Source organism: Candoia aspera, chromosome 1 (assembly GCF_035149785.1).
Source record: "Candoia aspera isolate rCanAsp1 chromosome 1, rCanAsp1.hap2, whole genome shotgun sequence".
NCBI classification, from domain to species: Eukaryota; Metazoa; Chordata; class Lepidosauria; order Squamata; family Boidae; genus Candoia; species Candoia aspera.
Genome location: NC_086153.1, coordinates 160289033 through 160307199, shown reverse-complemented (window position 1 = coordinate 160307199; position 18167 = coordinate 160289033). Strand labels below are relative to the sequence as shown.

Below are 18167 nucleotides of genomic sequence, written 5' to 3'. Positions count from 1 at the left end.
GAAAAGGGTATGGCCTGCTGCAAAGCAATATCAGTGTATTTTCTACCCTTGCCTTTAACAAAAACATTGTGTGTAAAAGCTCTGTGACTAAAGATATATCCTTTTTCAATCTGGATTAAAAAGCAAGGCACACTAATAGGGGAAAACACACTGAGATTTCTAACTTGTTCAAATACGTTTTCCAAAATTCTTTACTTAAGTCCATAAGTAACCAGAAACCTTACAATGCCACCATAATAAAATGCAGAACATAAAGTTTACTAACAGCACTGATTTCAAAACCCGCTAATTAGAATTAACATCCCAAACAAAACGTATCTACTACGAAGTAACCTAACCAAAGTTACTAGCAAAATAATTTATGTACCAAGTAGCCTTAAAATGTCAGTATTTTCTTCATATTCCTTCATTTAAAATATTAGGACCTATTCTTAAAATCCAGGCTGCATGACTTTAACCATTACTTTGAAAAGAAGCCAAATTTCAGAGAAAATATTTTTTAGCATTAGCTTTCAAGTCCTGAAGTGAGCAGAGAAATATTAATATAAAATGAGATTATGACATCTCAAGTATCCATAAATTACAATCATAAGATCTTTGGAGAGAGTAATTCAGCCCAAATGTAGCATACACCAAGACAGAAAGCAAGACTTAAAGCAGCACAGAATACATTGTATTTATGAGATGCAAACTAAAGCAGGAAAAACAGACTTCTTGTTCTCTTTTCTTTCCTGTACAAATTCAACATGAACGTAAAGTTAAACCCAGTCCTGCATAACTCAGATTTAAAGCAGAGAATTTGGAAGTCTGGTTGGTCAAAAGCTGAGAAAAGGACTATCACAAAGATTGCAAAAAGTAACCAGCTAACTAGCAGCCAAGACAAAACAGGCCATCTGTAAACAATACACTTCACTGGGAAGTACAGTGTTACATACATCCACTCATGGAAGTAGTCTCTACTTTACAATGATGAATAACTGCAGATTTTAAAATCCAAACAATATAAAATAAAGAGATAATTCAGCAGCTACCATCCTCAAAGGTTTTCTCTCTTAAGGAAGAGTGTGGTGTCTTTGTGGGGCTGAAATGATTAAACACTGAAGGCAAAAAAAGACCCTCAACCTCATTTTCCATGAAAAAAGATAGGAAAAAAAATTGCTAATATTCCCTGCAGTAATTTAGCCATTGGAAGCTAAAGGCTTTTGAGGAAATTAGCTAAAGTAGAAAAATAGAAAATTGCTACAAACACATCAGACTAGTAATATCTTAGAGAATATAAAGGACAGTGAAAATAAGAATTCTACAACCACGGATAAAGATCATGTTATTTGAAATATATACTTCTTTTAATGGTGAAGAGGATGGTGAAAAGACACCAGAACACCGAAGAAATCAAGCTGTTGTTATACATCAGCACAAAGGAGTCAGATTCCTTTGTTTTACTCTTTTTAGCATCAGTTAACGTTTCGGCCCGCTCTATTAGCCAGGCAAATTAGGAAACGTATTCAGAGTTTGAAGAAGCACCTATCTTTCATGACCTTTCACACGCTGCTGAGGCAAAAAAGGCAGATTTCCCAGCCGAAAGCTCCCTGACAAAGACTTCCCAGATCATTACCAGCTTTTTGCTAAAGGAAGATGAAGACAGGATGTGGAAATGTTCACTTCAGACGCCTGAGCAATTTCCTTTTTGAGAAAGAGGACAAAGAACATGCAAACGCAAAACCTATACAGAGACGTATCAGGAGCCTAAAAACAAACGGGGGGGGGGGAGGAGGAAGAAAACGGCGGGGGCAATTCTTTCTTCTTCCTGCTCTAAAATTTTCTCTCGCTCCCCCTCCCTGCCTCCCTCTCCTGCCATTTCCCCCGAGTCAAACCTATACATTCTTACCTTGTACAGACCGAGAGCCGGGATAGTGACCCGGTATGAACTGGTGGCGTTCCTCTGTACCGCGCTCTCCTCCTCCTCCGCTACACCAGGTAGAAAAGATACGGCCGCTGCTCCTCGCAGAACGGCAGGGGAAAAAAGGCTGTAAATCAATCACCTCCAGGAAAAACAACCCTCACCCAGATGCGAGGCAGGCAAGCAGGGCGGGAGAGCAATTCTGCAGCGGAGCTTTCGGTAATCCTGTCAGTGGCTCGCGTCAAAGCGGCGGCCGCCGCGCGCCTGCAAACCCGGGGAGGGGATGGGTCCAGGGAACAAAGTAGCTCGCCCTCTTTGTGGCTGGGAACGAGGTGGAGGGAGGAAAATCCCCCGACCAACCTCGAGTCTAGAACTAGCCCTCTGGGTCGGCGGTAGCTCCACCACACATATACATAAAAGGGGGCGGGGATATGGTGACTTCATAAAAACGCACCGCCCTCTGAAGGAGTATGGGAACTGTAGTTCTTCAGAAAGAACGACTCCGGGGCTGGATAGAAGCGGCAAGCGCGAACGGCGCTACCCCGCCGAGGCGGGCGATCTTACAATGCGAATGTGGCGAATTTATTAACGGGAGCTGGCTTGGCGCAGATGCTATAAAGCAAGGGGAAGAAGGGGAATGAAGACTTTGCTGTACGAGGCGATTCAGCTACAAAACATTAACTGTAGCGTTCGCATAATTATTGGATGCGAAGTATTACCTGAGGGACCGTTTCATCCCCATTACATCGCCCGCCCCACCCGACCATCCAGAGAGGGCGTGTTACGACCCCCTCTGTAAGAGAATTTCATCTGGGGGGGTCCAGGAAGCGGGCCTTCTCTGCAGTGGCCCCCGCACTCTGGAACATCTTGCCCGGGGACCTTACTCCTGACCTTCCGGAAGGCCCTGAAGACTTGGTTCTGCCGTCTTGCCTGGGGCAGGAAAGTGGGTAACCACTCTTGGGGGTGGCTCACACCCTAGAGTCCCTCCCACCAGCTTGGAATTTTATAGCCTCTTGGATTTTGTATTTATTTATTGCACTTTATAATAATTGTAATGTGTTTGATTTTTATGAGATTTTAACGTTTATGACCGTGGTTTGATTTTATTGTAAACCGCCCAGAGTCCCTCTTTTGGGGGAGATGGGCAGTAATTAAATTTGAATAATAACAAATAAATAAATTACATGCGCAGCATCGTTCTTCCTAGGACTTAGACTTTTTTGCTGAGGTGCTTCCTGGAGGGTTTGGTGGGTTTGGGGTTTTTTTTTTTGTATAACAATGTTGTAAAAGAGACTCGGGCATATCCAATTTGAGAATATTGTGTGTTATCAAGCAGCACAGTTAGGGCATATGATTCCCTTTATTATGGAAGATCCTTCCAAACAATGGATGCAAATTGAAACTATATTAGAACCAAAGAATTTAATAAATCAGTGGTGCTTTCAGGCAAAACATTTTGCTAAAATGAACAAGACTGAAAATGTTTTCACTAAAGATGCTTCAGATTTGGAAAAGTAAATAAATAGCTTTAATAAAAGATATTTCTCCTTTAACTCCTTTAATAACAGTATAAAGGTAAAGGTAAAGGTTTCCCTTGACGTAAAGTCCAGTCGTGTCCGACTCTAGGGGGCGGTGCTCATCTCCGTTTCAAAGCCTTGGAGCCGGCGTTGTCCATAGGACACTTCCGGGTCATGTGGCCAGCATGACTCACGGAACGCCGTTACCTTCCCGCCGAAGCGGTACCAATTAATCTACTCACATTTGCATGTTTTCGAACTGCTTGGTGTGCAGAAGCTGGGACGAGCAACGGGAGCTCACCCCGCCGCGCGGTTTCGAACCGCCGACCTTCCGATCGACAGCTCAGCGGTTTAACCCGCAGCGCCTTTAATAACAGTATAGATCAGAATAATCACTATGGTCTGGCTAAAATGAAACCTTTGAGAGATTACAAACTTCAGAGATGAAAAGATTTTTATAGCAATAGGTAACCTCTCAATAAAGATCAGATAGTGCAACAAATAGGTGATAAGTTATGATGGTGACAAGGGATGCAGTGGCGCTGCAGGTTAAACCGCTGAGCTGCTGAGCTTGCCAATTGGAAGGTCAGCGGTTCGAATCCACATGACGGGGTGAGCTCCTGTTGCTAGTCCCAGCTCCTGCCAACCTAGCAGTTTGAAAACATGCAAATATGAGTAGATTAATAGGTACCGCTTTGGCGGGCAGGTAACGGCGTTCTGTGACTGTCATGCTGGCCACATGACCACAGAAGTGTCTACGGACAAACGCCAGCTCTTCGGCTTTGAAACGGAGATGAGCACCGCCCCCTAGAGTCGGACACGACTGGACTTAATGTCAAGGGAAACCTTTACCTATGATGGTGACAAGAGGGTTCTTCTGGTAACAACACAGATCTCTTTTGTGCTATAGGAATGTTAGAGCTTCAGCAATTTGGCCTTACACCAGTTTTGAGAATTTAATAACTTAGAACAACCAAAAGGAAAAATCTAAAAAATGTATAAGCTATTATTGCAATTAGAAATAGGAGATTGACCCCATGGTTTAAAGGAAGTTTAGGATATTGATCTTGGCAAACCCATACAGGAGACAACTTGGCAGGAATTATGGAAATTGGGTGGATTTGCCTCAGCTTCAATGAAAGAACTGCAGTGGAAGATTATATCACTGGCACTTGACTCCTGTTAGATTGGCACGTATATATCAGAATAATAATTGCCCAACACTGGAAAACTCCAGATAATGTGGATTAATAAAGCCTCTTCACTTGCTACATTAGAAAAAAATAACAAAATTAAAATAAGGGAACTTCCAAGCCAGGAACCACAATTCTATCAAATTTAGATAGATTTTATAGTTTATCTCAATAGCAATAGACTGTAATATGGTAAATTTGTATGTGTATAATATTTGTTCCTTTACTTTTTAGTAGTTTTTTTTATATTTTCTATATCTTATTTCTTTATGCATCATGGAGTTACGTTATTCAGTTATCTGATAATGTTTGTTAATCATATTTCATTTTTAAAAAATGTTGTAAAAGGAGTGTTCATATAGTGAAATCAGTGATCCAGCTTTCAAGATGCTTATTAGAGCCTAGATGAAGCCTAATAAGTTAAAACTGGGAATGTGAGCAGTTCCCAGGTTTGAAAATCAAGAGAATCTCTATCTTTGGCTAGCACTCCTCAATGAAATTGCAGTTTGGGGGTGCTCCTGGATCCATCATTTTATTTGATTACTGGATGACCTCCATGATGATGATACATCAGATACATCCACTCTTGAAATCACAGACTAGCTGCTGTGAGTTAGGTACTGGCAAACACAAGATTAGATTTCTGTAGTGTGCTTTATACAAAGTTATGAGATCAACTGGGGTGCCTTGCTACACCTGCACTGGTGGTAGGACTGCTGCCAAACCAGCTTCAAGCTATCCAAACTTCTAACAACTCAGGACTATGCTATTGTACAGAACATCTCAGCTCTTGTACTGCTTATATATTTTAGACGTTCTCTGAAAGTGTGTTAATAGCCAACTGCAGTCACTAATCCTACACAAATACTATTTTTTTTAGTTGTTATTTTATAGTAGCTTTTCTACTATAGGGAGTAGAAGATTGATATATTTTGTATTTTGGTGGTTGTTTTCCACCTTAAATGATAGAATAAACAGGTGGGATACAGATGAAATAAATAAAAAGTAAGTAATAACAGTATATAAGTATTTTGATAATAGTATTTATCTTAGGAAAAAAACTACAATTTGGATTTTCAGGAAGAACTCTTCAAGATTTATAATATGGATATATTTTATTTCCTGTGTTTGTAAGTTTGTACTAGGGTTTATAAGTTCATTTTAATTAAGCAGTTACTGTCTAAAACTCCTGAACTGGCAATGCTTATTTGTTTTATGGTTATAATAAATTCGTCAGGCTTATCTCAAAGTTGTAAATTCAGTCTAAATTTCATGAAGACGTCAGCACATGCACCAGCTAGTCTGTGGGAACCCACATAGGAAGTCCAAAGATTAAGCAAGTCAAATCTGAGGAAAGTCTTGGCAACCAGGAGTTCCAGGCTCTGACAGCAGGACACGTATACAATTTTAGTGCATACCCCTTTTGCTTTTCAAATGTAAAGACAAATTTAAACACAGGACTCCGATCAAGAAAAGTTGTGCTGAGATACAGCAATGCTGTATCATAAATTACTCCTCTCCTAAGTTTTGTTTGATGTAGGCCAAGCATATGGAATCCATAACTCTCCACATGTTGACCTGCCTTCCCCACCATCCCTTATGATTGGCCCTTTGCCCTTTAAATTTTTATTAAAGAATCGCTTTAATAGAGATATCCCATCCCATTTTTCTGTTTGTACAATCCCCCCATCAACACTTTGTGCTTGTACTTCTAAGCAACAAATCTAGGATGTTGATACTAAAAATAGTGAATGTTAGAAAGGCTGAAAACTCTAGGATGGTTCTTAATTACCATGCCGCTCTTCTATTCCATTTTCTATACAGCTGTACAGTATCTACTGGGAAATGTCTTAAAGAACATGCATGAATGCACCAGGTTTAACCATATCTATTGTGATTATATATTTGGTCTTGGTTTAAAAAAAACACAGAAAAAAACATTTTAAACAGTTTATAGGCTCATCCTCATGTCTCCCAAACTGTGGGAGAAACTGGCCCTGATACCATCTTTTAATGTCCTTACAGTCATCTCATCTCCAGCCCATAGCAGAGGCAACTTCAAGTCATCTTTAGCTGTTCCAGTTTTAGAGTAATCTTTTCCCTCTTCTTTGGACACAATTTATGCTGTGGATACACCTAATCAATTATGTGGTTGTGATGCAGTTAAAAGAGTAAAGATAGCACACGTGGCCAGCTTCATTATTGTGAGACAATCAGGGGCAGTGATTGGGGCAGCAAATTTTTGGCAGCACACTTTTTGGCTGCTCAAGGACTGGTGGATAGACTTCAGGGTGTCCATCCGGGTGGTGCCCTGTGTGTTAATTTCCTCTGAACTGAATTTGAAGTCCTTAGGTAGCTGCATGATTAAGTTCTAGTAACATCCAGTGATGCTTCTTTCACATGCTAATCATGTCAGGACATGTGAAGAGAATGTAAATGAAACGATCATGAGCTAATGAATGAATGCAGGCTTGCAATCTGATGCACAAGCAAGGAATCTAAAAGGCAGTCTGTTGTTATGATTTTATATCTTACCATCAATATATGTGATGCTTTACAAGATAATATAAATTAAAAAAGGAAAGGTTCATTCTCCAAGTGCTTTTATCTAAATACTGATAGAGATAACAGAAGGGGAGAAAGAAAAAAAAAGGGGGGGGGGACTGAGGAAAGGAATGAAGGTGAACAAATTCATATACAGCTAAATGAGTACAGTAGAGGTGTCCCAATCAACAGGAGTTGATCCTTGAAGTATCAAAGTATTTTGTATTTTTCTGCATCAGTGGGCTCATTGCCACACTGATTCCAGACAGTATTAATAAGAGCTGTTAAAATTGACTCAAGTAATTTGTTAGGATAACACATGGAAGCCCAGCTTACCTTCCTGTTCAGTAGACTCAGTTCTTCACAAATGTCTGCTTTTACAGACATGGATTGCTTTTGTGCAGTAGGCATGCAAATGCCAGAAATGATACTTTACTTGACCAACTTTTGCTTAAGCTCTGCACAGTCTTTAGAGCCACGGACAGAACTTCAGGTACATATTTGGCATTTGTTATATCAGCTTACCAAATCAAGAAGCAGAAATGAAACCCTTTATCACAGATTTAGCTAATATTTATTTCTTTATTTGGTCAATTTTTATAGCCACCCTTTTCAGCAAGTGACTCTGGGTGGTGAACAATATTTAAAATAAAAGTTCAAACAATTACAAAATTTATAATACATAGCAGCTGAGAGAGATAAAACAATCACTAACACAGCCAGGAGATGGGTCCCTTCACACATTTGGGGCCTTAGGCAGTCACTAAATGTGTGGTTTTTATTTAAAATGTTCTTAAAGTTCATATAATATAAATTATATTTCTCTAAAAAAGAATGGTTCAAGGATATGTAAAGGGTTTCACTCACCATCCCCAGACCTGCCTTCCCAATCAGAACAGGCTGGGGTGAATGCAGCCAGACTTTTCTCTGGTAGCGCTGCCTCCTTCTTTCTTTCATTGTCCCAAATCAGATAGGAGTAAGGCTAACAGAAAGATGACACCTTTACCCTTTTTGTTAATAAAAGAAAACACAAGGGCAATCTAAGCACAGCATCTGGTTATTAGTTTGTAGAGGCCTATGATATGTTACCAGAGCACAACCTCCAGGACACAAAGTGGCATCAAAAATATCTGTTTTAAATAGTATTTCCTTTATTCCTACGTGCAACAGCAGAGAAACATGGATGAGTATTCAGTTTAGAGAAAGAGGACTGGACTCAAAGACTAAACCAAAGAACAGTAAGTAAGCATATCCAAAATGAAGACTGAACGTTATGGAAAAATAGTGGTGAAAATAATGGGGCAAGGCTTTGAGCAAATCCAAAATAAATTCAAAACTCTAGCCCAATCCAACCAATTAGTTTGGGGTACAGCTAGACAGCCACATTAACTTGCAATGTGTCAGTCCGAGAGCCAGGATCAAAATTTTATTTATTTATTTATTCATTCATTCATTCATTCATTCATTCATTCATTCACATTTCTATCAGTGCCCATCTCCCCCCAAAAGGGGAACTCTGGGTGGTTTACAGTAAAATTCTCCTTAAAACCTCAACATCATAAAATCACCAAATCAACACCTACAATACTAAATAAATAAATAAATAAATAAATAAATAAAAATATGCCAGTGGAAAAGTTGTTGCCCTGACCTCTGACCCTATTCTTCCTCAGTAATGAGGCCAACAGGTAGTGCTATTCTTACAGTTTTAATGCAGGCAAGTTACCAACTGGGGGTGCCTACTGGCTGAATTTCTCTCCCCACTGAGCATAATCTGCTGGCAGAAAAAGCTGGCAGAAATGTGAGACTTGGCAATCACCAATCATGGTAGTTCTGAGAAACCTTTTTTAAACTTCCCACCATATGCAAGAATTTTTTTTAAAAATGCTGATATATATGATTATATGTATGTACACATACGCATACCAAGTTATTCATGTTCAGAGCCAATTAACATGTGGATACCTGTTCCAGGTCTTCCAAGTACCTAGCTCTGACCAAATAAAGAAGAAAAACTACAAAAAAGCATGGGGATTGTTACACCATTTCAAAGGCTGTTATTATTCCATATCAATGGGACCACTCTGAAATCATCTTTGATATTTAAACATGAGTCAGTTTCTGGTTTATGACAGGCACATTCTGTTCTGGCATTTGTGTCTAACAAGGCATTCTGAGTCATGCGACATGTGCAAGTCTATGTTGTTTTCTACAGATAACATATTTCTTTCTCAGCATGTTTTTGAAGGAGGGTAGGGATTATGGATTTTTTTTCCATAGCTGTAGAAATTGCATAGCAGCAAATAAGCAATGACCTGTCACATACATATGCCTAGGAGCCATAGCACATCCTTGCATAATGCACAGATTCATTTGAGGTTCAACAAACATGTAAACAATCTAATGATTTAAACACCTTTTACTGAACTATGTTTGGGCTCCAAGTTCTTGCTTTGATTGCCTGAGTGGTAAGAAAAACACTAGCACCTGATTAATGGCACACAAGCAATGTGTTGAACACATCTTTACTTCTTTGTCAGTGATTGTTCTTACACAACTCTGCCTGATGGTTCATCTTCAGAAAGTTTCTACACAGAAGGTATAAGAGTGCACCAGAGGAGGTAGAATGCTAGATATCAGAGAAGATGATATGGAATCCTCACAATTCATGGGTAATAAGCACCCTGTGTTCTATGATGTTAGTATGCGAATGTGTCTGCAGGACCAGTTCCATAATGTTGCACTTCCCAATAGGGCTAAACAAAGTTCTGCTAGTCTTAATAGTCTCTATTTCTCCCAACATTGTATCAATAAAAACCAATGTCTGATTTAAATATTTATGCTTCATTCTGTATACTTCCTATGACATGTTTTCCACCTGCCATTTTTAAAATTTTCACAACAAACGGTTGGGAAAGAAAATTACTTTCTGTCTTTTTTTTTTGTAATATAGGATGTGTTTATTACAGCAGCTGCACTTGATATACACTCTACTTTGATGACATTTGTCCGCTTGGATGGTGGTATCTATGGCATGTTCTAACAGATCAATAAGGACCAGATGCTTTGTCGGCCTCAAAGGCACCTGAGCTGTTTTCTTACTGTACTTGACGGTATCTATGACAGAATTAAAACCTTTCACATATCTCAGTCAAAGGCTCAAGAATATTTTTGAAGTGGGCATTTCTGGGATATTTCAAACATGGACTAAAGAACTGGAATCTCCAATAAAGTCCCATCAATGGAATCGTGTCCTTAAAAATGTTAAAATGGTATCTACAGATCTGAGATGAAGGTTGATTCATCAAAAATATATTTAGGATGTATTGGACAGCCCAAATAATATAATTGAAAGGATGAAAATCAGAGTTTTGTATGCTGGAGGGGTAAAAAATTTGAGAATTCACTGAGCCATATGATATGGTCATGTGATCATTTGATATCTTTTGGGGATAGAGTATTAATGTATATAAGCAGATTTATGGGAAAATCTTCAAATCTTAAAGATGTTAATGTAATGTTGAACTAGGATAGTCCCTATATGGAAGCAGGTTGTGCACATGGACTGTTCTGGTGGAAGCTGTTTTGGGCATGCTACATTCTGTATATGCATGTGTGAGGAGGTGCTGTTTCCAACACCATCTTTACTAGCAAAGCAATTTATAGCATGCCAGTGGCAATACTGCCACTTCTTTAAAAGGCCATAAAATAGTGCAGACATGCCTTTGTCTCAACAGATGATCACCCATGCTGTTTACATAATCTTAGCATGTGGACAGCATGCCTGGAGATATGAAATCAGCCCTTTTTTCCTAACCCTTTCCCTTCTTCTTGATTAACTATATAGAAGTGATGCTTGGGTTATATGAAATATACCAACACTTCTGAATAAGATTGAGCTAACACCTTACTGAGTAAATCTTATTTAGATCCCATCTGGAATTACAACCCACTGTATTCAACTATCAGTTTTGGGGGGACAAGAAATACAAGTCCATTACTGACCAAATTTCAGGTCCATACAACACCAATTATCTAGACTTTTTATTTTCCATTTTTAAACTGGTTTGGAGATTAGTTCATCTGATGGAGAAGCTAAATCAAAAGCGGGGTGAGAGGGGAACACTGAGGCTGCTGGATCTTTCAGTGGTCTCTGTTTCCATCAGCAATAGCATTCTTTGGATTATAGAACCACAATGGGGCTGGAAATGTCAACTGCAGTTGCTTTGGTTTGGCAGCCTAGGATTCAGCAGGAGGTCTGGGCAGTTACTGCTCAATGTATGACCACTAATTAATAAGGTCCCATATAAATTCAGTTTGTACCTTTTTTTGTTGGTTTAGTTTTTAAACATTTCCCTGAACTTACTGGGAGAATTTGAGCATTTTGGCCACACTGTGGTTTCAGTACTGTTATGATGCTCAGATCTACCAGTCTTTTCTGTCTGATCTCAGGAAAGCAGCAGAAGCTTTCCATCAATATCTGATATCCAAGAGAGGCTGAAAGTAAGCGAATACATTGAGAGTTGGTGGGAAAAGACAGAAATGCCTTCCACGAATATAGAAAAGCTGCTGTGTGCCAGCGTTAGAACCAGTTCAGAAGTGCTCCAAGGTTTGTTTTTTGGGTGATCAGGTGGTGGCTGCGAGCAGAACAGTTTTGCATAGTTTAATCAGAGGTACCCACTGTATCTTTTACAGTTTCTTGTTCAAACTCCTTTCTCAAATCCAGCTTAGATTCTTGCAATATGCTGGAGATGAATATGCCTCGGAAAAGAATTTAGAAATTTGTATAGAATATCACAGCCTGAAATTGTACCTAGGCGTATATGTCAGAATATGCACTCTCGTATAAGCCGATGTTAATCTGACACAATCGATCAGGTTAAAAAAAAACAAACCAGTTTGAAGTCTGTTTTCAAGGACAGTTTCATATTGTAGTATTTCCTTAAAAGCACAGGCAAGAAGCCTGTAGTAGACAGTATAAGACCCACTGCTAGTGCTCTAACGCCTTGCGCAGCCCTTTGCTCCCAGTAGGTGGACAATTAGCCGTTTGATGGGCTCCAAGGGAGCGGGATCACAGTGGGGAAGAGGCTGTCCTCTTCCTGGTCTCAGCATGACAGCCTTTTCCTGGAGCTCATCAAACTGCTGGACAGGGGGCTGCTGCAAGTGATAAAGCAATCTGTGATTTAGTAGTCATACGACTAAACTATAGGATTGGGTGACACGTTGCCTAACCTCTCTTTAAAGCCTAAATTATTAGGCCATCACCTTTCAGATAAACTTGTTCAACAGTGCCACTCTTCAATGAAGAGAAGTTAATTAATACATATGTTTGTATACATACCCCAGGGTCATCCGGAGGGCCTGCTCCAAGTATCCTCTTATGCTGAAGTATGGAGAATGGCTTTCTGGGAGCCGGCCTTTTCAGTGGACGTTCATGTTCAGTGAACATTTCAACTTTGGAATGTTCTCCATTGTGAAGTATGCCTAAGTAAAGGTAAAGGTTTCCCTTGACATTAAGTCCAGTCGTGTCCGACTCTAGGGGGCGGTGCTCATCTCCATTTCAAAGCCGAAGAGCCGGCGTTTGTCCGTAGACACTTCCTCCGTGGTCATGTGGCCGGCATGACTAAAGGGAACGCCGTTACCTGCCTGCCGAAGCGGTGCCTATTAATCGACTCACATTTGCATGTTTTCGAATTGCTAGCCTAGCACACTCCTTATTGTCTTTTGGGGACCAGGCACAGTCCTTATTGCATTATTCTGCCAGGCCTTCTTATCATATGTTAATGTTGTGATATTTTTTTAAAATTTATTTCTGCTTTTATTTTTTCTAACTAAGTTAATGTTGATCTTAATGTTTTTATCTTGCACTTTTATCATGCACTTTATAAAATGTCTTTTATTGTTTTAACTGTTTTTAATTATAGCTGTCATTTTAAATTTGCAAATGTTTCATAGGAAGCAGTATCAGCATATTTTAAATAAAAATAATTAAATAAAAAAGGGCTTTCTCTGTTATGGGCTCCTGGAAGAGCAACTCCCTCCCTTGGGACATTCATCTACCTCCTGCCTCTCTGGCACAGAACTACAAGATGAAATACCTCCGGAATGAATTAGAATTGAGAATAACAATCCTTTTCTTTCTACTGATATTTTTAAACTGTGTGATTAAAACGAATTTATGATAGGTTCTCAGCTGTCTTAGGAATGAGAAACTTATTTGAAATACATAAGATACAAAAGCAAAAAAACAAATAAATATATGTTTAAATATACAGTATGTTTAACCGCCCAGGGTCATTGTATATGAGTTGGGCGGTAGAAGAATACGACAAATAAAATAAATAAATAAATGCAGCAGAATAAAAAAAGATTACTCATTACTCCATGGAAAATTCCTTAGTTGACAGCACAATATTATAGAATGTTTAGAAACATTTTCTTAAACCTTCAGAACATTTATTACTCCTGGAGTATGGAGATGCTGTCCAAAATAGTTTCCCTTTATAAGTGATGGCCCATTAGGTTGAGTTTGGACAAAGAGTTGCAATGTTCTGTTTGGACATGTCTGGCTCTAATGGTGTCCAAAGCTCCACTGGTGTTTGTTGGTGATGAGATGTTCCGTTTTAAAAATATGTAGTCAAGTCAAGCAAATATTAATTATGAAGAACCCATATTTTGTGGTATTCCATGATGATGCAATGGTTGTGGTATGCCATAATCAGAATAAAAAACAGTGAAGGGGGAGTTCCTGATTCATGGTCCAGGAAAACAGTAATTAGGACTAGGTGGATCGGTATAAATCTGTATTTTACAAAAATATTAAAATATTTGTGTTGATTTTTGTTTTCTACCTCTTTTATCTACAGAGCTTTAGAGCAAAAGGGAGTGCAAGACCAATAAGAGGGAGAGGCTGTGCAGAAAAGCCTAGGCAACAAGGGAGGAGAGGCTCCCACATCAGTACAAGGGGTGAGGCTAGCAGGCTACTGTGGGAGGAGAGAGGCTGATGGAAGGTGCAGAGGAAAAAGCTACAAGGAGAATCTGGGGGAGAGGCTGGAATGCCTTGCGGGTACAGGTGAGCATGCCCAGTGATGGGAAAGGGCACCAGGAAGAAAAGGGAGAGAGCCAAGAAGGGATAAATAGAAGTGGAAAAGGGAGAGGGGATTATATGTAGGGGGGCATATGAGGCCACAAGAACATTACCTATAATCCTCCCTTCCATCAAGGGTGCGGTACTGAAAGACACTGAGTAGAAACGCTATGAATATTTTCCCAATGTTGAGTTTTTAATGAATCTTAGCAGACCATATTTGGTGCTGCTATTTATACCAGATCCATTTTGGTGGATCTGTTCCCATAATATTTTGGGGCAGGTTTCTTTTACATCCCTTTAACAGTCATCAAGGAGATTAGTTTCACTGCTGACACAAAAAATGCTAAATGACTACATGTTTCTTGATTACCAAAACCTGAAATACTCCAAGCAGAAGGAAGCAGATCAAAGAACGGCTCACTTATCCCCTGCTTCTCTGTTGAAGGTTGCTTGTCTTTGCTCTTCTGGATCTTATTTAAGGGCAGGTGTTCTTTCTTAGGATACTCATCTTAACCTTATTTGACTCATCATTTAGTCAGCATACTTCACATCTACCTCATACCAGACTCATTCAAGTCCAGAGGAGTGATTCAGAACCCCAGCTCTCTGACCACTCGGTCACCACACAGGTCTAGGAATAAACATGTGCCATGGAGCATAGCTAGCATTCCCAGGTGAGCTTCTAGCTCCATGGGCAAGTCATGGGAAGTCATACCAAGAATGACAAGATCCTCAGGCACCATAAGGGAAAATTAATATTAGAGCAGTTTAGGAGGCAAAAGAGAGAACACATAGCTGCCAGTTCCCCTGGTATCTTCCTTCCTCACCCTGTCTCTGCTCAAAGAAGTTACTAGTTCAAGAAAGAAATAATATAATTCAAACGTATAATTTAAATATAGAAAATAAAACTCCGTCTCTTAACTATTTAGTAGTCAGCTGTAAAAAGCCAATCCCCAAAAGAGCATTTGGTGTACAGTCTAGGATTTTGGCACAGTTCTCACTAAGAAAATAAACTGATTATCTATGGTATACAGGATTTTTCAGCAGGGTTCACATGATTAAATCCTGCTTTATATAAAAATCAAACAAAAAGTGTACCTAGAAAAAGAAGGGGTAAGGAGAAAAGTCTCGTGTTTATCTGTGGGGAAAGAACTCCCTTATGTCCTGCTCTGTGAGCTTTCCATTAGCATCTGATTGCCACTGGGTGAACAAAATGCTACCCAAGTTATGCCTATGATTTGGGTCAGCAGCATCCTACACTTATCTTCTTAAATGAATGAATGGTTTTCTAAAAGTCAAGAACAGAAACTGGCCAAAATAATCAAGATACTAATGGGGCAGGGGGAATCGTTCTCACCACTACTGTAGTTCTGACCTGAATCCATCTTGCCTACCATTTGACCTGGAAGACACAGACACAGAACTAAGCTTGTCAAAGACAAAAACCTTTGCTAGTAAAAGGGGGCATCTATTGAAAACATCTGTGTGCCACTGATACTCAAAAGCTCTACAGCAAAATGGGCAACTCTGTCCACTAGAAGACCACACCAATGACATGTCGAGGACTGCTCTCCTAGAGTGAGTGGGATCAAGGCCCATTTGGGAAACAGGTTAGGGGCTTTAAGAAGACAGTGGGTGTTTTAAACATCTGCAGGGCTTAAGAATCTTTTTCCCTTTAAAGCTCCTCCCAACTCTCAGAATACAAGTAGGACAATTATTCTGTCCCATCTAGTTGGAGAAGCTCTGGAGGGCACAAAAGGGATATCAGGTGGCTCTGTGAAGCCTCCAGACACACTTTTTACATCCCTGCTGTACTGTCAGAAAAGCCGATTTGCTTGATGACAGATTTACTTTTCATTGTGTTGGTAGAGTAGGAGTTGGATACTCTCCAAGTTTAGCTATAAAGCCGTTAATGTTTGAGGACCAATAGTTGTGGTGCAGGAAGTACTCAGCATGATTCCTTTAAGTCACTTGAAGCCAGCTCTCTGGCTCACAGATGGTATAACTTAATCAGTACACAGTGTATTTTGGTATATTAATTTGACTGCATCCTGCATCCTGCCAGAGTCACCAAAATGGCATGCAGGCAATTTAGAAGTAAATAGTATAAACACTGTATAACACATACATGAAGAAGAACATATCTCTGGCAAAGGTTGTATTAAATATTCTCCAGGTAAATTTTTCAGTGCAGTTCTCTGAGTTAAAAAGGGATTCAAATAACAGGAAATAGAATAAAGGGAGAAAAAAAATAAATGGTCTCTGTGTGTGTGAGTGCTTTTTGCGACAGAAGACATTTTTATTTTGGAGGCAGATTTCTTTTTTAAAACTTCTTCCCTGGCTTGCTTTCATGAGTACTTTTCTGCAACAGCAGCAAACTTTCTTCTGATGTGTTGTGATGGCGCTTCCTAGAAGGAACGCTGCTGCTGCAGGAAACAGGACAAAAAACACATCAAAACTGACTTTAAAGCAAGAAACTGGCAGAAAGATTTTTAAAAAGAAATCATGTGACTGTGCTAGATTGCTGAGTATTAATAACCTAAATCCTGTCCAAGAAATGTATTTGAACTTGGAGAACTTCCAGCTTCAAATCTCCATATATAGAGTTCCAAGAACTGTGCATATAGCTTAGTTTCCATTGACTATACAGTATTTTGGAAGTAGGGCCACGATTGTTTAAGAAGGTCCATATGATACTTTGGTTTTGGTATTCATGCGCGTCTCAAGTCCTTGAGAACTGCCTCAGGCATTTGCGAATCCAGCAACAGATAGTAGTCGAGAGCTATTCATTAGTCCCTTATAAAAGCCATGCCAAGCAGAAAGCTAAACAATTTCATCTTAATTTCACAAGGGGAAAGTGAGTAATCATTTGGAGTTTCACTTTCACATCAAATCAAACCTTTATTATGGCCATAAGGCCAGCAAGAGTTTCGTGCTCTTTGCTATCAAAAGGACACAAAGGGAGATGGGATCAAAGCTTATAAAACTATATATAAAACTAAAAAAGCAGAAAAACATATCTCTGTGTTTATGCTTCCAGATAAGGATTTTGTTTCCAACAATATAGTCTCCCACTTCTGTTTTCTTTCCATCGTTCTCCTTACCATAAAAGAACAATTAAGAAAAAAGAGAGAAAGAGAGAGATAATCACTACATAGGGCACTTTGACTGGTAGCACTGGGAGTTATCTGTCTGGAAGTCCCCAAAGAGATTTCTTCTCTTCTAACACTATTAAAATCTCAACTAACTTAATAATGCTGAGTAACAGAAAATTAGCCACAAGCATAACTGACTTTACAAAAGGGATTAGGTGAACCCGCAAAGCTTTCAGAATTTCCTCTGTCATGATGTCTTTATGTTACTTCCTATCATTAGGAGCACTTGGCATGTCAGGACTAAATGCTGGGGGAGGGGTCAGGGGGCAATACTAGGCAATGATTATTGCCCTCATCTTCTGCTTTTGAGCTTTTATAGGCATTTTGCCACTGCTGGCACACAGGATGCTGGACTAGTTAAACCATTGTTTGGATTCAGAGAAGATATTAGAAATTGAATGCAAAAACAATGTAATGTGCTGGTTGACTTCCTGAAATCCACTGGGGACAGATGTATTTGCTTTATTTTCCATAGACAAACCTTCCAACATGTTATAGAAATGAATGCATATATTTTCCAAATAACTGTGAAACCTCCAATAAATTGCTTGGATGTAATTGACGTTCTTGCCAATCTATTGTGTAATACATATTAGTCTATTTCTTGTATTTGAATCTTTGTCTTCCCTTAAGGAGCTTTTAGAAATATAGATGCATAACAAGGTAATATTAAAACAAGATGGTTAAACCTACCATTTCCAATTTGGGAAGAAGAGTTCAACTTCTAGACTTTTCAATAATGACCATGCTGGTTGGGGAATTTGGGGA

The 18167-nt window shown here is 39.4% G+C and overlaps 1 protein-coding gene across 1 annotated transcript in view; it reads right to left on the bottom strand.

Moving 5' to 3' along the window:
• Window positions 1-2288, bottom strand: part of PELI1 (pellino E3 ubiquitin protein ligase 1) — a 62217-nt gene extending 59929 nt beyond the window's left edge. Inside the window, exon 1 of the mRNA XM_063316820.1 lies at window positions 1889-2288. The gene's annotated coding sequence lies outside the window, so the exon portion shown is untranslated. The remainder of the gene's footprint in view (window positions 1-1888) is intronic.
• Window positions 2289-18167: the final 15879 nt, after the last annotated feature.